Here is a 25,522-nt window from a genome sequence, read left to right on the forward strand (position 1 = left end):
CATTTTCTTTGTACGGTGCGTCATTTTCGAGACATTTAGTTGTTTCGAGTTAAGAGAAACACCCTGTAAATGCCGGCCGTTGTGGCCGAGCGGTTCTAGGAACTTCAGTCTGGAACTGCGGGACCGCTCCGGTCGCAGGTTCGAATCCTGCCTCGGGCATGGATGTGTGTGATGTCCTTAGGTTAGTTAGGTTTAAGTAGTTCTAAGTTCTAGGGGACTGATGACCTCAGATGCTAAGTCCCATAGTGCTCAGAGCCATTTGAACCATCTGAACCCCGTAAATGAACAATGTTTTCGTTCTTAAACTGAAATACCGTGACACATACAACGTCGTTGTAAAAGTGATCCACGGATGAATGAGACACTAACTACTGCTACTTCTGCTACAAATACTGTAAGTTCCCCACTGCGTGTTTCTGTACGAAATTTAGACAAAATTTACCTCCCACACTATAAAAAGTCTACGTATTACCATAACTATGTACCCACGAACTATTATCCAACTTAAACTCGCATACTAAGCTTTGACTAAAGAGAACCTAACCTGAATTTAACTTTAACTGGTCTGAATACACCTTGTCTGCACATTAAATGCGCAACTGAAATAAAACAAATATCTGCGCCTACTCAGGTTTCCACTTACCTCGCGTCTTGACAACACTTTTGCAGGCTGCTCGAAAGCACGACAGCAGACAGCAGACAGCAAGCAGGTAGCGGCTAAGCTGCATTTCTGTTTTTGAATAAAATTTTTAAACAGTATTCAAACTGCCGGATACCGCATGATGCGTAGTGATAAACCTTCTGCAAACAGAAAGATGGGGAGAGTCACTGTTCCTGTGAAATGATATTCCAAGTTAACGATTTAAGGAAGAAATATGTATCCAAAAAGACATAGTAAAATTTCTCGTGATTTTCACACATAATATTGGTCTGAACAATACTAGGCTTGACAAAGTGAACAATGATATAAAAAGGGTATAATGTCAACAGAGAATTTCTATAAAAACCAAAGAGCTTAATCAGCTGGTGTGTTAATGCATGACTCAGAGAGGTGGGGCGATATTCCTCTCAGCTCTTAGCAAGTGAACAAAGTTAACTAGCTGACAACAGTCATTTCGACAAACCAGCTGCGCAATGCTGCAGTCTTGCCTGAAACTTCTGCTCTTCAAAAATTAACATTTATATTCTTTTCGCCTTTGAATACATGCATCATATTCATCATTGCTGTCCTTTGCAGTAAATCTTTCTTTATCCAACTGATACAATAATAAGTCAACACAGCACTACTACATACGTCCATTACCTACCACACTTCAGTTAAGTGTGTATTAGATTGTGCAGAGGAAAAACTAAGTGTCACAACAAGACCAAAGGTTGTTCAACAGTAACATAACTTTCTCTCTGACGTGTATACCTATAACTTACAAAAATCAGAGTGACATGGCCACCTCACAATGCTACTGCTACTGCTACTACTGCTACTATTGGATGCGTTGTCATTTCTGCCCCTCTTCATGGAGACGGCAGGGGTTGTAAACCTGTATTTAATCACAGAACACCTGTCCAAATATGCCCGCATGGCCGGGCTGTTGTTGTTCCGTTCATCAGTCCCTACCTTCTCTTGCCGGAAGGGCACTGCGGCGAAAGGCAATGTACTGGTTCGAGTCACGGTCCGGCACATTGTTTGAGTCTGTCTGGAAGTTTCAGCATCGGTGTTAGCCAGTTATTATCGATGTCAAGCTATACGTCGAAAAATTGTTCAAATGGCTCTGAGCACTATGGGACTTAACATCTGATGTCATCAGTCCCCTAGAGCTTAGCACTACTTAAACCTAACTAACCTAAGGACATCACACACATCCATGCCCGAGGCAGGATTTGAACCTATCTTAATTGACGAAGGTTTGAAAACTATCCACTAGCCTTCCCACCAACTATGTTTTTTCTTCTGACAGATCTTCCATTAATTTCAAGAGAACGTCATAATGACTTTCCAATGATTTTAGTGATTGTACCCTGACACACCACCTCGTAGGGCAGAATGGTCCCAAAGTCAGTCTGTGAACGTTTTTTACTACACCATCTTCGTTGTCTTCTTGTAGCGATTGAAACACCGCTAGCCTCTTTCACGAAGAACACCAGGAAGTCTCGCACATAACTAATACCTTGCACCGGATCTCGTACTACCAAATTCAAAGTATGCGCTGAACAAAGAACAAATAAGGCTCTCGGCTCCAACTGAATAATCCTTCTTTGTAATACTGTTAAATGTCCACTAACATGGCTCGCTCCATCATAACTTTGAAAACGACAGTATTTTATATCGAGGGTTAAACATCTTACGACAACCTAGACAACTTCGAACAATGTCCTAGAACTTGTTCTTCATAGAAACCCGTTAAAATTTCTTCAACCGGAAAATTTTTATCTGCATATCTGAAACATATGGATAGTTGTTCCTTCACTGACTTGTCGGGAGTCTCATATACAATAAGAGAACAACATAGTGCCTCCTTAATAGATTTCACAATGTTTTGCTGTACATCGCTGGATAATAACGAGACAATTTCATTCAATATATCGTGAGAAACCCACTTATAAGAAATACGCTGTAGCCAAGATTTCAAGCCAGGAGTATCTTCTGCTCTAAGCAGCAGCAACTGATGAATATTTCATGTTTCATCGGCGTGATCACGAATTGCTATTCCTTGCTTATTTAAAAACTGGAAGGACGTTATTATGTTTAAAAGCGCCTTGAGTGCAGTTTTCAAATCTTCTTATTTATGTGTTGAGATAACGGATGACACATTGGTAGCGTATCTTGTTTCGTGGTCAGTAGAGCAGTCACGGACGAACGGTGAAGTGTACATTTTTCATGGACATTGAAACGTTCAATTCCACCTATGATGATGACGACAAACGTATAACGGATTTATCGACAGCGACTAGAAAATTGTTCGACTTCCATTGTATGCATAGAAGCAGTACTCAATATTGTGTTTCATTTTTCCACACGCGACCACTTATCGCGCTACGTTTGTAAACTGTGAAAATTTTTGCCCGGCGAAGAGCTTTTGCTCCACTCACCCCGTCAGTAGACTCTCTTCTTTGTTCTAGCTATTAATGCGATACCACCGCTTCAGTATAGGCTCCCGCGTCCTTCAGAGCCACTGTCTCAACAAACAAGACGATAATAGTCCAGATTAGCTGAAGACAAGGTCATTGAATTACTATACCACACCGCTGTTATTCATACAGAAATAATTGCTGAGGTGGTCTGTGACAATCGGCTTTCTTGTATCTCGGATTATTCTTTACAATTGCTCAAATTGGCACGCAGATATTTTAAAGCATTTGTTGAGGAATGGAGTGGGCGTTTTGCAGCATGTCACTTGAAAGGAGACATGAAAGCAAGCCGAAATGACAGGATTCCATTCACAGTGCGTCTTATTCTGGTGATTGCTTTTGACTTAGCCAGGCAAGGAAAGGGGGAGTGTATTGCTTGGTTGCCTTTGCACAAAGACATCTGAAACGAACAGATATATTTTAGAGGTCAGAAATTTTAACGTCCATCTCAGTGTTTTAATAGTTCATTACTTTTTGATAAAGGCAAGTGAGAAATATTTATTTTATTTTCCTGTCAAACCAAAAATTTCTTGGTGCGGCGCACCGACAAGGGATATATGTGGTGCTCGAGCCCCGACACACTCATGTAGTCGGCGCGCAAGCTTTCACTGAAGTTCGAATTTGTAACAGTCGATTTTGTATACCGATTTAAATTGTACACAGACGTCGTAAAATTCGTTATGTAGAATAAATTTTGCCACCTACTAACGTTGCGTTGAGGAAAAGCAACTGAACTACTTTAAATACCTGACACAGTAGAAAGCAACGAAACTTATTCCATTCCCAGCATCCTCACCCGTTTATGACTCGTTGGTGTTAGAGAGAACTTTTTTTTTCTTTCGATAGGGCAGCACAAAATGGCAACGGTGTCTCCTGCACATTTTTCCTAGCGTGTACATAACTAGCTGAAAGTCACAGAGGAATGCGCTGTTAACTACTGAAGTCTCTAGTTACCAACGTCTTCGTAAATCAGTTTGTTATGACTGAAGTATGAAGTATATTTTGTTTCGTAACGGCCGCTTTAATGCCAGAAAGCGTCGTTAAGGCAGCGGGGACTCTCAAAACAGTCGAGTAAAAACACAGGCAGCCATCTTTTCGAGAAGATGGCGACGGCGTTAATAGATTCGAGGAAGCGGCGTAGGCTATACTAAACCCCAGCGGCGTAATAGGAACATTAGCACCAGCGTTTTGTGTGACCTCAGCTACCTCGACGGCGTTTTTTTACTTTACAGAGAATGTCAGTTAGGGACAATTTTTCCGGCAGTTCGAAGATAATTGTTGCTAACATTTACGACTACGATGCACCTTCTTGAAGGGCGTGTTGGACTCTTTTTCTCTTGACTGCGGTTAACTGTGGGTTCGGTCGGTTGAAACGTAGGCCCACAATTCCTGCTCCTTAGTCAATGGCAGTAAACGTTCATCTGTGTCTCTTTGTGTCCAAACGTCTTTTCGGATCAGCAGCTTCTTGTAAACGTACGCCCTCTTTAGCCCATTAGCGCACCCATCTGTTCTTGTTTTAAACGAGTGTTAATTTGAGATGAGTAACAGAAAAAGATGAACTATATTATTTATAAATTTTGTGGTTACTGTATGTTCAAAGAAAATTATTCGTATGTTCAAGTTTTGAAACAATGTACACTAGTGACACAACATAGAAAATCAACTATAAGGTGCATTATTGCGTGTAAGTTAAATCTTGACATCAACTGTGTTTCCATTAAACGCTTTGTGCAAATTCCATGTCATGTGTGGGTCAACTATTTCAGTGACAAGTATAAAATTAAGCGAGAAATGTATATTTAATAAATTTGTGCACTTTGCATTTTTGTCAGCGTGAAGTTCCTACACCAACACAAAATCATAGACGTATAAGAATTTAAGTTTTAAAAAGCAGTGGAACCTGTTGGCAAGGAGAATGAATATATATAGATAAGTGTGTTTACACATATATATTGTTCCTACAACACTGTTTCTTCGCAATTTTCTTGCACCGCCCGTATCTGTTACGTTCAAATGTGTGTGAAACTTATGGGACTTAACTGCGAAGGTCATCAGTCCCTAAGCTTACACACTACTTAACCTAAATTATCCTAAGGACAAACACACACACCCATGCCCGAGTGAGGACTCGAACCTCCGCCAGGACCAGCCGCACAGTCCATGACTGCAGCGCCGCAAACCGCTCGGCTAATCCCGCTCGGCGTGTCTGTTATGCTTCTTGTTGGTAGCCATATAGCGACTCGTGCCATTGGAATAAGATTGCTGCTTCCTCTTCTAGCAGTTACCTGGACCATGCCTGGTAGTTTGTCCTGTGAAGAGTGTGTTATACGTCTGAACACAAAGCAAGGTAATTTTTTAAGTAAAGGCTATATAACACGGTGACCCCCACCCTGCTTTATGGATTGTCTGTATAGCTACTTGGTAACATAAATGTGACACGTAACTGGGAACCTGGATTGTTGCTTGCATCTTTTACTTAGTCTGAACTTTATTCTCATATTTCTGATATTTTCATCCAAGTATGTTAATACCTCTCGTGTGTTATGCAGCAATGTAGAAGACGATTTTCAGTTGACGGCTTTTTTTTTAATGTCAAAATGAAGTTACTCTTAGTGGATCTAATATATGCAATTTGATACGATTGTTACCGCGTCGTTCTCGTTGTAACAAATAAAACAAAGAAACCAATAGTCACTTGGAATCCTGGGTTAGGATATGCTGAGGGATAGTGTTACCAGCCATATAGGGTGTTTCCTCCCACCGCACAGAATGACAGCTCTCCTCGTTGTGCGCGAGATTTGTGTCTGTTTATCTGACAGGTGCAGGTCCTCTGTAATTGAGGCGTAAGTGGTGTGATGGATTTTTTTCTGCTGTATGATGATGAGTGAAGGGAGAGTGTGAATTAATTTCCAGCTCATAGCCTGTTTCTCTCGAACGCCACTAACGACGTGACAGAGTTTAACCCTTTATATACTGTACCTGTACAAAATTTAAAATCAGGGATCGATATTTTTTACTTTAATACTTGATGAGTAGTTATTGAATTAATAGCAAAATATTTTATTTCAAAAATGATCCAAAGTCATTAAAATGCATAAAATGTTCTGAAGACTTGTAAGTCCCGACAGGGTTATGCTGGCGAAGTCCCGAGAGACTCCTACGGCTAGGATTATTACTTCTGGTGATATTTATACAAACAGTTGTCGTTAACACAAAAAAGTCACGCTCTGGACACTTTGAAGGAGGTCTAGATTCTACCTTTCTAGATGAGCAAGTTGACATCTGTCTTTTAAATTGATAAATGTGGGCCAGTAAGATCCTTTATGCAGAAAAAGTGCGTCGTTTGTGCCAAAAAAGCTATCTTTCTTCCCCTTGGAGTCGAAAGAGCGGAGTTCTGATCCTTTTTGGGCCTTATCCGTTTTTTTTTACTATTCTTTCTAAGTGTGAGTGGACCAAGTGTAGTTTTTGAAATCAGTGAATGGAAGTGTCCCTTTTACGTCACAGTACGAAATATAGGAATTCACAAGGGTCTTCCACCACTGCATAAAGCAGCTCTGTATTATTAGGTAACCGTAGCCTAAAACAAACTTTATTAAGTTCACTAATGTTGCACAAGTCACGCATTATTTCTATTGCTTTTATAAAATGAAATGCCATATTTTCCTTAGCAGAGGTAGTTCTTTATTCACAAAAGGTCCCGTAAGCAGAAAAAGCTGTAAATGTGAAAGCAGAGCAACCAAAACTCAGTGTAACCTCAACCTGTGAAGTCGCCGCCTTGCACCAGACGGGGCTGTCAAGTCCCAGTCATATTTTCCGAAAAGTATCGGTATAGCGATATATCGATATTAAAAGAAACATCATTACCAGCTCTCGATTTATTGGCAAAAGGTGTAGGAATATCGATATATCGACGGAAGAAATGATGACGTACCAGTCTATAAAAATATCGGCTGCACATTGGAAATATACTGCCGGCTTCAGGGTTGAGTAAGTATTGCTTTATTATTAGATATTCTGTACATCAACAAGTTACCAGCCTGCTTATCCCCCTTAGAGCAAGAACTGAAAGGAAAACGATGCGCGTTCACGCTTGGCGATAACGACTTCGCTAACAATGGTAACTGCATGTAAGTAGCACAATAGAAGGTGCGGTTTCGTCAGATACCGGATTTGTTTTTTCATTTCTACCACAGCAGCGACCTAGCATTTGTAGTGTTAAAATTGCGTGGTGAAGCTAAACGTTGCAGTTTCTGTTGTTGGTAGTGCCAAGCGCCGATTACGTCAGCGTTTCCCCTCGCATGTCCATGCCCACGTTTTTGTTCATGATTTTCAGCAGCTGTTTTTGAAGAAAGCCGATGTGAAGAAATTGCATGCTATAGTTGCAGTCACGAACGATGGCGGTCGATGCTGCTCACCTACGTCACATAAGCTCCAACAGCCAATGACCGTTCAGTATGTTCCGAGTGGTTTGCTGTTAATGCCGTAGATAATGAGACCATTAAACGTGATCGTAGCGAGTTGTTTAGCGAAATTAGATTCCATTTGTTGCGAATTGTCGTCGCTGATTGTGGTGGTAAATGATAAATTCTGCATAAGTAAGCGAGAGACATAATTTGCAGGATATACGCTTTCTTGAAGCGGAAAGCACGCGCATTGTTTTTAACGCAACCTGTATGCCATTTCTTCACATATGAAATCTCGTCATTCCATTCACACTGTCACCCCTCAATGCAATCGGACTTCTTCTTTTGTGCCACATATATTTTACTCACACAGCTAAAGAGAGAGTGATAAAAGCTCAAAAAATAGTAAGACTCTTTCACACAGTGAAAGTAAAATTAACCTACTACAGTTTCAAAAGAACAACTTCAAACATTTACCGAAAATTGGAAAGTAAAATTAACCTACTACAGTTTCAAAAGAACAACTTCAAACATTTACCGAAAATTGTGAAAAAATATAATATGAAAAAATATAGCCGTTTTGATATCGATAGACCGGGGGAAATGTACCGCCATCACGTATCGATGTATTTTGGAAAAAATTCGTTATACCGATACAACGATATTTTATCAACAGCCCTGATTGCAAGGGTGCTATATTGATATTTTACCCAAATTAATATTATTATGCCAGCCGCGGTGGCCGAGCGGTTCAAGCCACTTCAGTCCGGAACCGCGAGGCTGCTACAGTTGCAGGTTCGAATCCTGCCTAGGGCATGGATGTGTGTGATGTCCTTAGGCTAGTTAGGTTTAAGTAGTTCTAAGTTCTAGGGGACTGATGACCTCAGATGTTAAGTCCCATAGTGCTCAGAGACACTTGAACCATTTAAATATTATTATGTATAAAGGTAACTACATAGCAATTACTCACCTTAGTTCACCCGTAGACCTTACTTTTATTTACGTAACCGTGAACCTTGCAGCGCTGGCCGCGAGGAGTGGCCATGTGGTTTGAGGCACCATGTCACGGATTGCGCTCTCCCCCCCTCCCCCCCGCCACCGGAGGTTCGAGTCCTCCCTCGTTCATGGGTGCGTGTGTTGTTCTTAGCATAAGTTAGTTTAAGTACTGTGTAAGTCTACGGACCGATGACTTCAGCAGTTTGGTCCATTAGAAATTCACACACACGTTGCACCGTTGTATCACACACCAAGTAGCTGTTTACAATAAAGTTGTTCACATTTCAGGCTGATGTATAGACTTCGGAATGGCGTACAGGTGGTGCTAACATCCAGTGTAAGAAGTACAAACCGTATGGTAGGGGACCTTTCGATCCCTATGGGTCTGACGGGCTATTCAGTTACGTAACTCAGCACAGAATCTGCCGATACTCCTAAGTCCCGTCGGTAAATAAACGGTTATCCCCTCTATCCGATAGTGAGGTCAGCATCAACAGCTTCACATGTGTTAACCTGAAAAGATACTCAGAAGAGGTTCACAATTTAATTCAGGGTATTGGTGCAAAGTTTGGTGATGAGAAACTTTACACGATCACTTCCCGCCCTTACGTTACAGGATTTGAAACGGTCATTTACAATTCGGGCACTACTGCACAGTAAAGCATTGGCGACTTCGGTTACGGATACTGGTTAACAAGTTACAAATGTATTAAATCACTGTTGCTTTCCGAAATATTCTTTGGATTTACAACCAGGTAAAGTCTGTAATGCAAGCCCGTAGCCGGGCTGTTGGTCTGACTGCAGGTGCAGTGAACACTTACTTCGCCTCGGCACTAGGTTTAAAATGGTTCAAATGGCTCTGAGCACTATGGGACTTAACTTCTGAGGTCATGAGTCCCCTAGAACTTAGAACTACTTAAACCTAACTAACCTAAGGACATCAAACACATCCGTGCCGGAGGCAGGATTCGAACCTGCGACCGTAGCGGTCGCGCGGTTCCAGACTGTAGCACCTAAAACCGCTCGGCCACTCCGGCCGGCCTCGGCACTAGGAGTTGAAAGGGAGCGGGGATGGGGGGGGGGGGTGGAGGATGGCGGGCCCATCGCTTTGACCGCCTTTTACCTCCAGAAAACAGACACAGTACTCGTTTATGTAGCAGGTTGACTGAAGCTGCGGCCGTCCAGCATGAACAGAAACGAGGAAAACTCCCCACCCCTATCCAGGATTGAACCCGAAACCGCCGAGCCCACAGTCTAGTGCTCTACGGCCTAGACTACCACGCTTACCATTTATAACCAGCGTGCTTACTAATCTATTCTGTCAGATCGACCGAACTCTGAAGTGTTCTTCCGTCCACATTCATTTATCAGCTTCAGTGATATGAAACAGATATCGCAAATGCGTTAGTAGCATCCGCACACATCCACAGTGACATCCACTTCTACAGGGAACCCTAAGTCAAGCGTGTGGCTATGTCCTGCTGCCTATCATTGACAACATTCCGCGTAAACAGGAGAACGATTTCTGTTAGAGCGACGCCTGTCCGATGTCTACTCTGCAGGTGGACGCCATGTTCTTCATCTTTCTCATCTTGAGTGTCACCCTCAGATCAATTTTGATCTTTGGCTGAATTAATGCAAGCAGTTGTGTTGCAAGTTCAAAATTTTTCGCAGAATCACTATCATCCCTTCTACAGCAATTGTAAATACTAACAGGAAATAACGGGAGAACTTGGATCACATGCTTTCATTTATCACCCTATTTAAAAGAAGAAAAATATGTTAAAAATGTAATAAATAATTAAATTTATAGAACATGGTACGTTTCATATGAGAATTAATGCTTTGACATTAATAATTCTGCAAACCAATCTTTCATTTTAAGCCCACTACATATCAGACCAATTTACTCTTTCCGACCTGATATTTTTGCAGTACACAATGAAAGTTTCCAATTATCCTTCAAGTGTCACTCTTCACCTGAATGTTGCAGGGACGGTAATTCTTAGAGACATCAACTCGAGCTGTGTTGACATGAATTTGCTCCAGCAACGACGTAAAAAATTCGGGATTCACATGATTTAAAGTTTCACTTTTGGAACAATGTGCACTGGTAGATGACGTCGATATTTTGGATGACAACCATTCAGCCATCTGAAGCTGAATGTTTTGTACTAGATCTTACTAATTTGTTGTAAAATGTTGAAATGTGTGTGAATTCCTAAGGGACCAAACTGCTTAGGTCATCTGTCCCTAGACTTACACACTACTTAAGTAACTTATGCTAAGAACAACACACACACCCAAGACCGAGGGAGGAATCGAACCTCCGGCGGGAGCGGCCAGTTTGTTGTAAATCGCTTAGTGCTCTCCTTCTCAAATACTGGATGAATAAAGTCTGGACCACTTGCGCACCATGAGCTACTTTGTTTCAAGATGTATATATACAGTTTCCAATTTTAATACTTGACTTACTGTGTTAAATCTTTAACGCAATAGTCTACATCTTAATGAGTCGATTATGACAGCATTATAACAACAAACTGAAAATGGAAGTGGGTGACTGGGTCATCGTTTTGGAAGCGTAGTAATATACACTACGTTGACAATCTGTGGTTTCCCTAATCGAGTCAATGCAAGTGGCAGAATGTTTCCTTTAAAGGAAAGAGGTGCTGACTCTTTGATTTTTTTCAGCATTGGTTCAAATGGTTCTGAGCACCATGCGGCTTAACATCTGAGCTCATCAGTCCCCTAGAACTTAGAACTACTTGAACCTAACTAACCTAAGGACATCACACACATCCATGCATGAGGCAGGATTCGAACCTGCAACCGTAGCGGTCGCGCGGTTCCAGACTGAAATGCCTAGAACCGCTCTGCCACACCGGCCGGCTTTTCAGCCTTGTTCAGTCCAAGATTGCGTTGCTCTCTGTTCACTTATTCATTGACGACATATTTACCACTAATCTCCCTTCCACGTCATGTAGGTGACTCAGGCGATAGACACGCGCCACAGTGATAGAAACACAATGAAAAAGCCAAAAGCTCAATTGCATCATGGTGTGGGACCACCAACATACACAACATGTTGACGGTTATCCTTCACTATGGGGCAATTGTGTTTCTTCACATTTTTATTAAGCATTCACAACTTTTGACTGTGCCTATCTTGTAAAATTTTGTGTGTGTTTTGTTTACTAATTTACGAACGCAGACTCATCTGGGCAAAAGGCTGACATCCTGTGACACCACGAAGGCACGTCTCCGTGCAGCAACATATGATCGTACATTGTCTTGCTGAAAAATGGCATATGGTGTGTTGTGAAGAAAGGGTATGGCTACGGGTCGTAGGATGCCATTCACGTAGGTCACACTGGTCACAGTGCCCTGGACACTCAACAACTGACATTTGTGGCTGTACCCAATAACATCCACACAATAAGGCCTTGAGTTGGCGCTCTATGTTTTGTGCGATTGCGGTCACTGTGATGCGTCCTCCCCGTCTGCCACGAACCAAACTGCGGCTATCATTTTCAAACAAAGAGAACCTGGGTTCGTTCGAAAATACGAGGGTGAGTCAAATGAAAACCTTAAATATTCGTTTAAATATTATTTATTGAGCAGAAGTGGTACAAAGCTGTATCACTTTTCACCACAATCTCCCCCACGCTCAATGCAAGTCCTCCAGCGCTTTCCTTTAGAAAAACATTCTTTTGGTAGTCCGCGCAACGACTCATGCACCGCATGGCGTACCTCTTCATCAGAACGAGACTTCTTTCATCCCATTGCGTCTCTGAGTGGTCCAAACATATGGAAATCACTTGGGGCAAGGTCTGGTGAGTATGGTGGATGAGGAAGACACTCAAAATGCAGGTCTGTGATTGTTGCAACTGTTGTACGGGCAGTGTGGGGCCTTGCATTGTCATGTTGCAAAAGGACACCTGCTGACAGCAATCCACGTCGTTTGATTTGATTGCAGGCCGCAGATGATTTTTTAGGAGATCTATATATGATGCACTGGTGACAGTGGTCCCTCTAGGCATGTAATGCTCCAAAATGACACCTTTTTCGTTCCAAAAGAGAGTCAGCAGAACCTTCCCTGCTGGTGGTTCTGTTCGAAACTTCTTTGGTTTTGGTGATTAGGAATGACACCATTCCTTGCTCACTCTCTTCGTTTCCGGTTGGTGGAAGTGAAGCCAGGTTTCGTCCCCAGTAACGATTCTTGTAAGGAAGCCATCACCTTCTCGTTCAAAGCGCCGAAGAAGTTCTTCACAAGTATCAACACTTCGTTCTCTCATTTCAGGAGTCAGCTGCCGTGGCACCCATCTTGCAGACACTTAGTAAAACTAGAGCACATCATGCACATTGTGGTGAACTGACCCATGACTAATCAGTAAACATGCTGTAGTGTCATTCAATGTCACTCAGCGGTTTTCCTTCACTATGAGTTCAACTGCTGCATTGTTCTGTGGAGTCACAACTCGTTGTGCCTGGACTGGACGAGGAACATCTTCCACTGAAGTCACACCATTTGCGAACTCCCTACTCCATTCGTAGACTTGCTGCTGTGACAAACATGCATCAGCGTACTGAACCTTCATTCGTCGATGAATTTCAGTACTTTTCACACCTTCACTACGCAAAAACCGAATAAGAGAACGCTGTTCTTCCCTGGTGCAAGTCGCAAGTGGGGCGGCCATCTTTATACTGATACTGCGACGGCATGTGTGCATCTGCACTATGCTGCCATCTACGGCCCATTCGGCACGCTGTTTGTAGCACGCTTACCAACTTACAGGATAAAGGCGTGAAATTTCGATTAGTTATTACAAATTTAAGGTTTTCATTTGACTCACCATCGTACTATCTGATTCCATTCCTGTCCCCAGTGACGTCGTTGCATACACTATCGCCTCTAGTACGTTTCTGCACATTCGTCAAAGGTACATGGAGAAGTGTACGACCCGCACGTTACCCATGCCGTAATAAACGGCGACGGTCTGCCACCCCTGACAGTGTACGATGTGTTACACTGTTCTACTGTTGCGCCATAGCCGAGAAGAACGCCATTAGGATGATGTGTCGATCTTCGTGGGGGGCAGGGGGGGGGGAGGGTTCTGGGAGGGTGCGACCTGACCCATCTCGTCATGTTCTACTGCCTTTCGTGAACCATTCGCCACATACCCGTTGTACTGCTTGAACACTTCGTTCCACACGAGCAGCAGTTTCCCGGACGGATGGATCATATTCTCCCATGCCAGTAATGCGCTCTCTTTCAAACTCATTGACCTGACCACACCGTTCGCTCATACGTTTGCGAGGCATCTTGCACATCTTTTCAATTCACACTTATCCATTACCTTCGGTTTACAGCGGCATCGAGAGCCGCAGCCACATTTTAACGGTAGGTAGTGTTGAGCCGTGATATTGATGCTGATCAGGAAGCCGTGGCCCGACATAGTTCATGCTAATTATTTCTGTACTACATACTAATGCACATGTCTGGTGAATGTGAAGAATGTGATCGTCCTGTCTCAAGTCGTTCGAAGAGTTCTGCTTTTTTTTTTTTTTTTTTTTTTTTCTGAACGTCATTGTAACTACAAGTCCTGAGACAGATCGATAACCTAATTCTATGGAACTGATGAGCTTCTAGCTCTCTGACACTCTACACAAATTCTACAACAAGGAGTAGAGTCGTGTACGCTGGAGGCTTTTGCATGCCCAGCTTGCGTATCGTTCGCTCGCCTTTTCAGGCCACGAACTAGCGCCTCTGCACTGTCTGTAAAACTTATGCTGGCAGTATGCATCGCTCCAGCCCGTTGGCATAGCGGTAGGGCATATTGCGGTGTCTGCAACTTCCCAAAGCTTACGTGAAAACTATTGGCAAGTGTGAACTTGTTATGTAGAGGGGTGTTGATTGCCCTATTTGAAATATTCATATACTCGTAATGTGAGGACACCAAAGATGTATGTTTATTCTGTGCACTGCCGTGTTGCATTGTAAAAATATGTCATTGGTCGTTTAATCGTCGTGGTTACTGTGTCACGTTTGGGTCTAATAAAAAGAGCGCTTCGTTGACTCCGAGTTTGTCCTGCTCTGTGATTTTTAGCAAAATATAATTTAAGATATATTGTTATGGGCCCAGGCAATCGTATATATATCTGTTTTGTGAATTTACGACATTTCATCGGAGTTTTATTCGAGTGAATAATTGACGTTCATGATCTGGAACCGTTGTGTCTCAATGGTCTTTTATGGAAAACCTTCATTGTCGTTTTGAACTGAGTACCTTTAGTTTGATTTTCTTTCAAATTTGTAGGACGATGCATAACATGAAACGTTATAGTATCCAAAACTTTCACGGTAAGAATTTCCAGCAGTTGGAATATCAATTGCAAATTATTTTTCGTGTTGAAACGATCTTGATATCAAGGAGGGAGATCCGAGACCAAATGACACTGGTGAGTGTCAGTAGCCTAGCCGATGCTCATTCTATCACCTGCGATGGAATATGACCAATTGCAATGTGTTACGACGTGCGTAGACGCAGCTGAAACGTGGGCCAGAGTAAAGGCTATCCATGAACAGCGATTTGCAGTTAATAACATAGCATTGAAGCAGTAGTTTTTCGGTTACAGAGTGTCACCAACAGACACAATAGTGCAACCCATCAGTCTAGTTGACTCTTTCATGCTAGCATTAGATGATACTAGTGAATCTTTTACAGAAGTTGATAAAATGGCTAAAACTTTGAGAAGTCTTCCAGGAAAATTTGGAATTTTTTCTGCTAAGTGTGACTCATGCGGTGAAGATCAACAAACGCTAGATAATTAGACATCAAGATTACTGTAAGAGGAGCAGAAAGTTTTAGAACGTGATGAAACGCCAGCATCATTCGCAGCAGTTAATTTGGACAAAAAGGTAAGTACAATTCAATGAATAACATTTCGTCTAACACGGTCAGTAGAAAAGATGTGAAGTTACTATTGTCACAAAACGGGACGTTTTAGATTTCAGTGCAGAAACCTTTAGCAAAACTCAGCTTGAAAACTGCTTCATACTTCTGACCACCAGACTGTAAGTGTAGAACAAACGAATACTTCTGCTCCAGGTTGCGAAAATATTAGGGTTGCTGATAGTACTGCAACAAAACATATGACGTCATGCAGAGCGTATTCAGTCTGATGAGTCCTATGTTCAAACTCGAGACAAGACAATTGGTAAAGTAGAAGGCAACGGTTGCGTTGAAGTATTGTCTTTAGTTGAGGAAAACTTAGCAACCTCGCACTCCCGAAACACATTAAACTTTCCTAAGCCAAAGGGAAATTTATTTTTAGTGCTACCTATCACAAAAAAAGGAAGACAAGAGAACAGAAGATGGCAATTCAGGTCTAGTAGCAGAACGAATTAAGATGAACAATCAGTGCCATCAAATGTTGCTTAAACGTCCAGATGTATTGCAGACAAATTTAGATTAGATTAATACTAGTTCCATGGATCATGAATACGATATTTCGTAATGATGTGGAACGAGCCAAATTTTCCAATACATGACATAATTAAGTTAATTTAACAACATACTTAAGTTAATATAACAACTTTTTTATTTTTTTGTGTATTTTTATTTTTTAATATTTATTTTTTGTTTTTTTTCTTTTTTTCTTAATTTATATCTAAAAATTCCTCTACGGAGTAGAAGGAGTTGTCATTCAGAAATTCTTTTAATTTCTTCTTAAATACTTGTTGGTTATCTGTCAGACTTTTGATACTATTTGGTAAGTGATCAAAGACTTTAGTGCCAGTATAATTCACCCCTTTCTGTGCCAAAGTTAGATTTAATCTTGAATAGTGAAGATCATCCTTTCTCCTAGTATTGTAGTTATGCACACTGCTATTACTTTTGAATTGGGTTTGGTTGTTAATAACAAATTTCATAAGAGAGTATATATACTGAGAAGCTACTGTGAGTATCTATAATTCCTTAAATAAATGTCTGCAGGATGATCTTGGGTGGACTCCAGCTATTATTCTGATTACACGCTTTTGTGCAATAAATACTTTATTCCTCAGTGATGAATTACCCCAAAGATATGATGCCATATGAAAGCAATGAGTGAAAATAGGCGTAGTAAGCTAATTTACTAAGATGTTTATCACCAGAATTTGCAATGACCCTTATTGCATAAGTAGCTGAACTCAAACGTTTCAGCAGATTATCAATGTGTTTCTTCCAATTTAATCTCTCATCAATGGACACACCTAAAAATTTGGAATATTCTACCTTAGCTATATGCTTCTGATTAAGGTCTATATTTATTAATGGCGTCATACCATTCACTGTACGGAACTGTATGTACTGTGTCTTATCAAAATTCAGTGAGAGTCCGTTTACAAGGAACCACTTAGTAATTTTCTGAAAGACAGTATTGACAATTTCATCAGTTAATTCTTGTTTGTCAGGTGTGATTACTATACTTGTATCATCAGCAAAGAGAACTAACTTTGCCTCTTCATGAATATAGAATGGCAAGTCATTAATATATAATAAGAACAACAAAGGACCCAAGACTGACCCTTGTGGAACCCCATTCTTGATAGTTCCCCAGTTTGAGGAATGTGCTGATCTTTGCATGTTATGAGAACTACTTATTTCAACTTTCTGCACTCTTCCAGTTAGGTATGAATTAAACCATTTGTGCACTGTCCCACTCATGCCACAATACTTGAGCCTGTCTAGCAGAATTTCATGATTTACACAATCAAAAGCCTTTGAGAGATCACAAAAAATCCCAATGGGTGGTGTTCGGTTATTCAGATCATTCAAAATTTGATTGGTGAAAGCATATATGGCATTTTCTGTTGAAAAACCTTTCTGGAAACCAAATTGACATTTTGTTAGTACTTTATTTTTACAGATATGTGAAGCTACTCTTGAATACATTACTTTCTCAAAAATTTTGGATAAAGCTGTTAGAAGGGAGATTGGAAGGTAATTGTTGACATCAGATCTATCCCCCTTTTTATGCAAAGATATAACAATAGCATATTTCAGTCTATCAGGGAAAACGCCCTGTTCCAGAGAGCTATTACACAAGTGGCTGAGAATCTTACTTATCTGTTGAGAACAAGCTTTTAGTATTTTGCTGGAAATTCCATCAATTCCATGTGAGTTTTTGCTTTTAAGCAAGTTTATTATTTTCCTAATTTCAGAGGGAGAAGTGGGTGAGATTTCAATTGTATCAAATTGCATATGTATGGCCTCTTCCATTAACAGCCTAGCATCTTCTAATGAACACCTGGATCCTACTATATCCACAACATTTAGAAAATGATTATTAAAAATATTTTCAACTTCTGACTTTTTGTTCATAAAGTTTTCATTCAATTTGATGGTAGTACTGTCTTCCTCTGCTCTTGGTTGACCTGTTTCTCTTTTAATAATATTCCAAATTGTTTTAATTTTATTATCAGAGTTGCTGATTTCAGACATGATACACATATTCCTGGATTTTTTAATAACTTTTCTTAATATAACACAGTAGTTTTTATAATGTTTGACAGTTTCTGGGTCACTACTCTTTCTTGCTGTCAGATACATATCCCTTTTCCAGTTACAAGATATTTTTATACCCTTAATAAGCCATGGTTTGTTACAAGGTTTTTAGTATATTTAACTATTTTCTTGGGGAAGCAGTTTTCAAATGCATTTACAAAAATGTCATGAAATAAATTATATTTTAAATTGGCATCAGGTTCACAGTACACCTCATCCCAGTCTAACTGCTGTAGGCTTTCCCTGAAATTTGCAATTGTTAAATCATTGACTGAACGTACTACTTTGGAGGACTGTTTAGTATTGCTGAATGGAGCTATGTCATATATTGTAACTAGCTGTGCACCGTGATCAGAAAGACCATTCTCAACAGGCTGAGCATTTATCTGATTAAACTTATCTTGGTCTATAAAGAAGTTATCTATCAGTGAGCTGCTATCCTTTACCACCCAAGTAGGAAAATCAATAACGGGTGTCAAATTGAAAGAACCGAGTAATACTTCAAGGTCATTTTTCCTATTACCCTCTTTCAGAGAATCTACATTGAAGTCCCCACAAATAATAATTTCCTTCCCCCTGTCTGACAGATAGCACAACAAGGAGTCCAAATTTTTCAGAAATAGATGACAATTTCCTGATGGGGAGCTATATACAGTTACAATTATAAATGTGCCTTTATTTAATTTGAGTTCACAGGCACATGCTTCTATACGTTTCTCTACACAAAACTTTTTTGTTTCTATACTTTTTGCACAATGATAACTTTTGACATATATGGCAACCCCTCCTTTCTCCATATTTTCTCTCATTACATGTGCAGAGAGCTTATATCCACTTCCATTTACCTTATCCATATCAGTAACTATGTGATGCTCAGACAGGCATAGTATATCTATTTCATCCTCAGCTTCTAAATCTTCTAAACAAACCAGAAGCTCATCTATTTTATTCTTTAAACTCCAAATATTTTGATGAAATATACTTACATTATTTTTAATTATACTTTTATGAGAACCTTTCCTTATTCTAACATTTGGAGTACTCTCCTGTCTGAGTTTCTCATTGTGCTTAGGCCTAGTTCCTGTACCAGTGGTCACATGGTGTTCAGAGAGGCAGATTATGTCAACTGGGTTGGGTGAGTTTAATTCATCAATGCAATTACCTAGGACTGAGATACCACTTGGTGGAGATAAAATTTCTGGTGATTGGTGAAAATTTATAATTTGCGTCCCTGAATTCTACAACGATCTGATGTGAGAGACGTCGACACACCCACTTCAAAGGTCTGAAAAATGTGGTTGATGTGAATTTAATTCCCGGCCTAAAAATGAAAAACGATAAGGATCTTTATTGTGAAACATGGCAATATGAAGAGAAAATCATTCAATTCAAATTTGAAATCAAGAGCAAAAGTTCCTGGATAATTTAATTATGCAGATTCGAGTGAATGCATGAGAAAATGGTCTCTTGAAGAAGCACATTTGTTCGTAGTTTTCAAAGATGACTGCACTTGATCCAGATTTGTGCGTTTTCTTAGAAATTAATATGATACTTTCCCTGTGTGTCTGGAATTGAAGAGAATGATTGAAGGACAAACTGGAAACTAAATCAGTGTTCAGAAAACTGACAATGGGACCGAATTCATAAATAAGCAATGTGGAGATTATTTCAAGCAAATGGAATAACACATGAGAAAACAAGTCCCTATACAACACGGCAGAATAACCAAATTGAGAGGGAAAACATGTCCATTGTTGAGTGTGCATGCACTATGTAGTTCAGTACAGACTTATCCCAAGAACTATAGATAGGGGTAGTAAACTGTGCTGCGTATATCTTAAAACGACGACCATGTAAAACAAGCAATAATGTTATTCCAGATGAAAAATTGTTTGGAAAATTTCCTTCTTTAATACACACGAGAAAGTTTGAATCAGTAGCATATGTGCAGGTTCCTGATCAGTTTAGATCAAAATGGTACAATAAATCGAAGAAATTGATCGTAGTTGGATATGATGGATATAGTGTCAATTATCGTTTCTGCAAACCTGAGCCGAAGAAAATTAGCATATCGTGCAGTGTCTCTTTCAGCGAAGAAGAAAACCATGGCTCAAAAAATGGAACAGACTGAATGTGACCTTTGGGGACCATGCTGCAGAACATGTTTAAGGGGAACCTGAAGAGTGTTATACTTGTGAACACGTGAAAGGAAATGCAAAAAAATGAATATAAGAGATCGTCTAATCTGCGAGCACTTAGTCGTCTTCGGAACCAAGATATGCCTTGTTCTGCCGCTATTTCTGAGCAGAAAACTTTTGGAGGAGCAATGGCCCTCACAAGAGCTACCAAAGTGAAAGCTAACAATGGAAGAGGAAATGGTATCTTTGAAAAACAAAACCTGGCATCTGCTACCATTAACAGACAGTTGCAAGGCAGTTGGATACAAGAGGGTCTATCGTGTGAAGCATGATTCTGACGGAAAAACTGGTCGCTTCAAAGCTAGACTGTGTCGACAATCAAAGAACTATTCGCTTGACTAAAAATGCAGGGTATTACAAATGTTCCAAGCACAAACACTTGAAATACTGTTAATTAATGAACATGTTGACGGCAATGAGATTGAAGTTTGTTCTGATAAACAGTTGACAGATTTATTTACGATACCCTTAACTACAGAAAAATCATATTGGACAGACAATGTCTGTCAATGATTTCGAAAACAAAAGTGAGCTTGTTATTTTCAGTGGGCTGATTTTCCTATTGTCCTGTTTTTGTATTCGTATATTCATAATGTGAGTGCACCTGAGGCGTATGTACATTCCTTGTGTGGCCGTGTTATATTGCATTATGAAAATAAATCTGTAAGTTTTTTTGGCGTCGTGGTTGCTGTGTCACTTCCGGTGTTGTTATATGACTCTGTGTTTGCTGTGCTGTGTGATTTTCAGCGAAATATAATTACAGCCATCAAAGACAGTGTGTCTTTTACTTAGTGGTGCCTACCACCTCCCTCCTGCTATATCCTATCGTTTTTTATTTACTGTATATTTTTTATTTACGTATATGCAACAGCAGTAATAATTATAGGTTTCCTCTCAATAGATTCGGGATTTTCAGACAGTGCATATCAACGGGGTACTTGACGTTCGATCAGTAGCTGTCAAGGAACTCAGTTGATTTACTGGTACCTCAATGTGAAAACCACTTTCCGCCTCACCAAATATTCTTGCAGTCGATTGACAATGAAACACTACAAAAACGAACAAAATTCGCTACATTCAGTCAAAAATATAACAAGTTTGATTGCGTTGCCATTCTCCGCACCAAGCCCAATAGTATTCGCTTCGTAAATAAAACCGCTTAGTCTTGCTGCAACAGCAATTTATTTTTCCCAGACGCGTTTCGCCTTTTTCTTACTCTAAGGCATCTTCAGTGGGATCTAGAAAGATACAGTTTTCTTATTTTTAGATTATCAAACAGTTTGTGTCGCGTTTTTTTTTTTTTTACCTAAATGAGTAATTACAGTTTGCTGGCATCTGCGTTTCATCTCATCCGGTCTGGAGGTCACAGTACTACTTAATTTAGGAAATGAAGATGCCGTAGAAGAAGAAAAATGTAAAACGCGTCTGTAAAAAATATATTACAGTCGCAGCATGAAAAGGCGGTTTTGTAGAAACAAATAAATCAAAAATATGTTTAAAACTTCCCATAATATATTCACCATTATAAATAAAAATTCAACCAATATCCGACACTCATCACCAACTACTAAAAAAACTCTTAAGGCCGCATATGTTTTTATTTTTTATCTGACGCACATCGTCAGCTACACAAAAAGCACTAAATGTAATATGTTTCTATCTTATTAAAATATTAATTCTTTTGGGATAGTTACGGATATCTTAAATACGTTTGTTACCTACAATAAGCTTCTGGCCATGAGTAAAAAATTCGTAATTTTCAACTTCATTTTATCAGTAGTGTAAATAAAACTGATTTGTAAACAACTAGGTGCCGGAAAGAATTAAAGTGATACAATAAAATTAACAGTGAATTCCATTTACTTTTTATTAATATTCTGTGTCCGTAAATATGTTTAAAATTTGACTCCAGTTCTGAGTAACTTCTTTCGAAAACACAACCACATGTGAAACTAAATCAAAATACAAGACGGATCATATCACACTCTCGATTCCTCATATGCATTCCTTCGAAATTATCATCAATGAAATACTGCTTCCTCTCCTCCTCCTTGATGTTCCCACTCCGTAGCGACCGCTCAATAGTAACAACCAACCACTTTTACTTGGTCGTCCAGTGACAGATACGGGAGTAATCTGGAATGTACTACAAACTGGGACTACCATGAATCACACTGGCTCAGACTTTAATTCAAACCATTCTCAATGAGTCCATAGATATTAAATTATGATAACAGAGGATGATAAACATAAGGCTTTGCAGTTCTGTTGCCACGTGAGACAAAAGGTGAAATAACCAAGGAAAACTAAAAGAAAAGTTTATTTTATTTTAAATCCTTTGGTGTAGAGAAATAGATGGTTCACAATTTTCCCCAGTTTATCAGTACATAAACCAGGTATTAAGCCCTGCATAACTACACATAAGAAATTCTGTATAGTAATCAAGTTACACCGAAAACAAAACTGTTTCTCTTCAGAGCTTTTATTTAACTAGTAAGAATCTTTTTACGTTCAGAACAAAAAATGTTCAAAATTAATTTATTACAACTTAGAATAAGGTCAGCAAAAGTGAACTAATGTATAATACTGCACTATGCGCCAAACAAAAAGTATAGGTGCTTTCAGAGAAGTACATGAGCTAGAATATCTACGTAAAGATGTAAACTGGTAGTAAACTGTATTTGATTAATGACCTAAAGTCTTGTACTTACATTAGTTTTTCCACGATCTTATGTATACCGGTGATTCCTTATTTTAGAAAAGTCACTATTTCATTCTCTTTCATTTTCTGCATTACCTCTATTTCTACAGCTTCATGTATACGCTGTGAATAACTGTAAACATCGTAGCAGGGATTACTTTTCATTGAATAATAGATTAAAGTGTGTTCCTCTTCTATTTGCATACGGAGCATGGCACAAATGAATGCTTCTGCACTTCTGCGCCAGCAGTTGTTTTCATAATTCTGCCTTCAAGATCTTTAGGCGATAAACGTGTAGGGAGCTCAAACACGTTCTTGAGAGATGTACGACGTATTGCTGCGAGTTCTGGCTGTTAAGATTTTTCATCATTTCTGTTACACTGTGTTATCAGTCAAACAAGTCTGACACCATTCGTGTCAGTTATCACTTAATGAGAGAATTTCCAAACCGGGTAACTATTCTTGACTCACCGTAGATTAGCTTTTACAATAGTCGTGAAATCTGTTAGACAGCTTTAACTAAAATTCTCATCAACATGACCTTTGCTGGAAACAAGAGATAAAAATCACGGAATGCATTAAGTGCTGCAATTTTAAGATGTTCGTGACAGGTGGTAGACATGAAAAAGATGTTATAATGCTTGGTATGCGTCGATAACATTCTTCATCCCTTAAAAACAATTATTTAGTTTCGAATAAATATTTTCAGTCACTGGATAAAAAAAATGTTACTCGAAGCCCTGATACAGTCCCTGTCAGCCTCTAGTCTTCGCAAAGCTCGTCGAGATTATTCCTTACTTCTTTAATTCGTTTTTCAGGTAATGTATACTCAATGTCCCATCTTTTACAGGCGTTCAAAGTTTCATAAAATGCTTTGTCGTGTGATACTTTGAAGCCAGCTATTTCCGTCAGCAGCCCAGTGATACGGCCCAGTGGTTGGTGCACTGCACTCGCATTCCAGAGGAAGGTGATTCAAAAGCTCTTCACCCAACCACACTGAGATTTTCCGCTGTTTCCCCTCAAATCGCTTGTAGGAAATGCCTGGATGATTCCTTTGTGAAGAATACGGCCTATTTCCTTACGCATTCTTCCCGTAAGCGAGTTTGCACTCCGTGCTTAATGGTCTCATCGATGACAGGACGTTAGACGCTAATCTTCCATCGTTGCTTCTGACAGAGCCGTCCATAAGAAGTCACACGCACGTGCAATGTCCGCACTCTCAGGATGCAACGCGTTAGGTAGTGTATTAATTTTTTCTGGTTGTTCGCACTTAATCCGAAAATGGTAAGATTATGTTTTAAGACCTATTGCTTAATCTTATGAGTCGTGTTGTCACAGCCTTACGAGATTTAGTGAATCTCTCAATGTATAGATAGTCACTTTTTTGTTAGCCCTAAGCGTTGGATTTGGTGTCTTTACCGTTGCCTTGGAAGTAGTAACGGAATAAGTTTTTAAATTCTATCATAGTAGCACGTTGTGACCAATGTTTGTAGACGTTCTCAACTGTTTCGAAATACAAACCTATTTCCTGATTATTCTCTTAGCTTCTACAGCACCCTTAAGGACTAAATTTAAATTGTAACTTGATTCTGTTTTGCACATCATCATATACGCCATTCATGACGGAGCTCCGTCGCATCCTTACCCGAAACACAAACATTTACGTCCTTTCATTCTACTTATATATTGTTGCCGATGTTCGTACCCTGATGCAGACTCTCTTATCTATGCTCGAGAATGACTTCCAATAGCCGGCCGGGGTGGCCGAGAGGCTCTAGGCGCTTCAGTCTGGAACCGAGCGAACTACGGTCGTAGGTTCGAATCCTGCTTCGGGCGTGGATGTGTGTAATGTCCTTAGGTTGGTTAGGATACGTAGTTCTACGTTCTAGAGGACTGATGACCTCAGATGTTAAGTCCCATTGTGCTCACAAGGGAACCTCCCCATCGCACCCCCCTCAGATTTATTTATAAGTTGGCACAGTGGATAGGCCTTGAAAAACTGAACACAGATCAATCGAGAAAACAGGAAGAAGTTGTGTGGAACTATGAAAAAAATTAGTAAACTATACAAACTTGGTAGTCCATTTGAAGATAGGCAACATCAAGGAGCGTCGTGGTCCCGTGGTTAGTGAGAGCAGCTACAGAACGAGAGGTCCTAGGTTCAAATCTTCCCTCGGGGGAAAAGTTTAATTTTTTATTTTCAGTTTATGTGACAAACTCTCATGTTTTCATCACTTTTTTGGGAGTGATTATCATATCCACAAGAAAACCTAAATCGGGCAAGGTAGAAGAATCTTTTTACCCATTCGTTAAGTGTACAAGTTAGGTGGGCCGACAACATATTCCTGTCATGTGACGCACACGCCGTCACCAGTGTCGTATAGAACATATCAGACGTGTTTTCCTGTGGAGGAATCGGTTGACCTATGATCTTGTGATCAAATGTTTTCGGTTTCCATTGGAGAGGCACGTCCTTTCGTCTACTAATCGCACGGTTTTGCGGTGCGGTCGCAAAACACAGACACTAAACTTATTACATTGAAC

Source organism: Schistocerca serialis, chromosome 2 (genome assembly GCF_023864345.2).
Source record: "Schistocerca serialis cubense isolate TAMUIC-IGC-003099 chromosome 2, iqSchSeri2.2, whole genome shotgun sequence".
Lineage (NCBI taxonomy): Eukaryota > Metazoa > Arthropoda > Insecta > Orthoptera > Acrididae > Schistocerca > Schistocerca serialis.